Source organism: Rhinopithecus bieti, unplaced genomic scaffold (assembly GCF_001698545.2).
Source record: "Rhinopithecus bieti isolate Rb0 unplaced genomic scaffold, ASM169854v2 scaffold_26532, whole genome shotgun sequence".
In the NCBI taxonomy this organism is placed as follows: Eukaryota; Metazoa; Chordata; class Mammalia; order Primates; family Cercopithecidae; genus Rhinopithecus; species Rhinopithecus bieti.
The window spans coordinates 2885469-2888223 of NW_016812934.1; the positions used below are offsets into that span (position 1 = coordinate 2885469).

At 38.3% G+C, this 2755-nt stretch overlaps 1 pseudogene; it reads right to left on the reverse strand.

Annotated features, from left to right (window-relative positions):
- Nucleotides 1–1492: 1492 nt before the first annotated feature.
- LOC108512195 (myosin regulatory light polypeptide 9 pseudogene) lies at nucleotides 1493–2020 on the reverse strand (annotated as a pseudogene).
- Nucleotides 2021–2755: the final 735 nt, after the last annotated feature.

Consider the following 2755-nt stretch of genomic DNA (forward strand, 5'->3'; position numbering starts at 1 on the left):
TCTATTCTGTTTCATTGGACTCTGTGTCTATTTTTGTGCCAGTACCATGCTGCATTGATTACTATAGCTTTGTAGTGTATTTTATTTTATTTATTTAAAAATATATTTTACTGCTCCTTGTGAAGCAGGATTACCCCATGGGCAGCATGCTCAGAACGGCAGCCTGTAGTGTATTTTAAAGTCAGGTAGTATGATGTCTCTAGCTTTGTTCTTTTTGCTCAAGATTGCTTTGGCTATTTGGGGTCTTTTATGGCTTTATATAAATTCTAGGATTTTTTTCTATTTTTGTGAACAAATGTCATTGGTATTTTGACAGAAATTGCATTGAATCTGTAGATCACTTTGGATATTATAGACATTTTAACAATATTAATTCTTCCTATCCATAAACTTGGGATATCTTTCCATTTATTTGTGTCTTCCTTGATTTCTTTCATCAGTGTTTTATAATTTTAAGTGTATAAGTCTTTTGCCTCCTTGGTTAAATTTATTACTGTTTACATTTTTTGGTAGCTATTGTAATAGGATTTTTAATTTTTTTTTAAATTTTACCATAAAGTTTAATTATGGTTCAGAAAAAAAATGAGCAAATAACTTTCTCAGAAAAAATATATTGACTCTGTATAGATCACAGTGATGGGGAGGGGCTGGTAGGTTAAATTACTCTATTTTCTTTTCTTTTTTCTTTTTTCTTTTCTTTTTTTTTTTTTTTTTGAGATGGAGTCTTGCTCTGTCGCCAAGGCTGGAGTGCAGTGGCACCATTTCAGATCACTGCAACCTCCACCTCTGAAATTCAAGCAGTTCTCCTGCCTCAGCCTCCTGAGTAGCTGGGATTACAGGCCTGTGCCACCAAGCCCAGCTAATTTTTGTATTTTTAGTAGAGACTGGGTTTCACCATGTTGGTCAGGTTGGTCTTGAATTCCTGACCTTGTGATCCTCCCGCCTTGGCCTCCCAAAGTGCTAGGATCACAGGCATGAGCCACTGCACCTGGCTTCTTTTTTGTTTTTTTGAGATGGCGTCTCGCTCTGTCACCCAGGCTGGAGTGCAGTGGCAGGATCTTGGCTCACTGCAACCTCCGCCTTCTAGGTTCAAGCAATTCTTCTGCCTCAGCCTCCAGAGTAGCTGGGATTACAGGTGTGCACCACCATGCTGGCTAATTTTTGTATTTTTAGTAGAGACCAGGTTTCATCATGTTGGTCAGGCTGGTCTTGAACTCCTGACCTCGTGATCCACCTGTCTCGGCCTCCCAAAGTGCTGGGATTATAGCCATGAGCCACCGCGCCCAGCCAATTACCCTGTTTTCTATTCTGAAAATGATTTTAATAGAAAGTCCCATTTTCAGTCTGAGTATAAAGATACATGTGCCCCAAATGGCTGAGAATAAATACAACAGGACATGCAAAAGCTGTAAAGCTAAGGGCATGCAAGAGAAAAATCTCAGAAATACCCAAAGTGACAACAAGGAATGTTTGGCTGGAACTTGAAGTTCTTTCAGTCATCTTTGTCTTCTGCTCCGTGTTTTAGGATGGGTGTGAACTCAATGTAATTTAAATTCCCCTTTTTGTCAATAGGATCTTCTCTGTACAGCTCATCCACTTCTTCATCCATGAACCCATCCCCCATAGTTGTCACCAGCTCTCACAGGTAATCTTCCCGAATTGTGCCAGTTACTTCTTCATCAAACCAAGCAAAAATATTTCTGATGACATCTTCAGGATCTGTGCCATTTAACTTCTCACCAAACATGGTGAGGAACATGGTGAAATTGATGGGGCCTGGAGCCTCATTCATCATGGCATCCGGATACCCATTAGTTGGACTCTTCCCCAGTGAAGCAAGCACATCCTGCAAATCTTCCTTGTTGATGAAACCATCTCTGTTCCAATCAATCATGTTGAAGGTCCCTTTGAACTCCTGAATCTGTGACTGGTCAAACATAGCAAACACATTGGATGTTGTGCACTAAGGGCACTTCTTGGTGGTCTTGGTGTTTCCTCTTTTGCTTGACATGATGGTGGTTAAATCCCAGCACAGCTACAAGAATCTGAGCACCTCAGTGAGCCCCTCACTGCCGCTATATGTAATAGGATTTTTAAAAATTTCTTTTTCAGATAATTCATTGTACTACATACAAACTCTACTGATTTTTGTATTTTGAATTTCTATCCTGTAATTTTACTGAATTTGTTTATTAATTCTAACAGTTTTCTGGTGAAGGACTTAGGGTTTTCTATATATAAGATCACGTTGTCTGCAGAGACAACTTAAGTTCTTCTGTTCTAATTTGGATGCCTTTTATTTTTTCTCTCGCCTAACAGTTCTGGCTAGGACTTCCAGTACTATGTTGAATAGAAATGGTGAGAAATCGGGTATCCTTTTCTTGTTCCTGATCTTAGAGAAAAGGCTTTCAAGTTTTCACCACTGAGTGTGATGTTAGCTGTGAGTTTGTCACATATGGCCTTTATTGTATTGGGGTACATTCTTTCTGTACCGAATTTGTTGACAGTTTTTATTATGGAAGAATGTTGAATTTTCTCAAATGTTTTTTCTTCATCTATTGTGATAATCATATGATTTTTGTCCTTAATTCTTTAAATATGATGCATCAAATTTGTTGATTTTTGTATGTTGAACCATTCTTGCATCCCTGGGATAAATCCCATTTGATTATAGTGAATGATTCTTATGATATACTGTTGAGCTCGGTTTGCTAGTATTTTGCTGAGGATTTTTGCATCTATATTTATTGGAAAT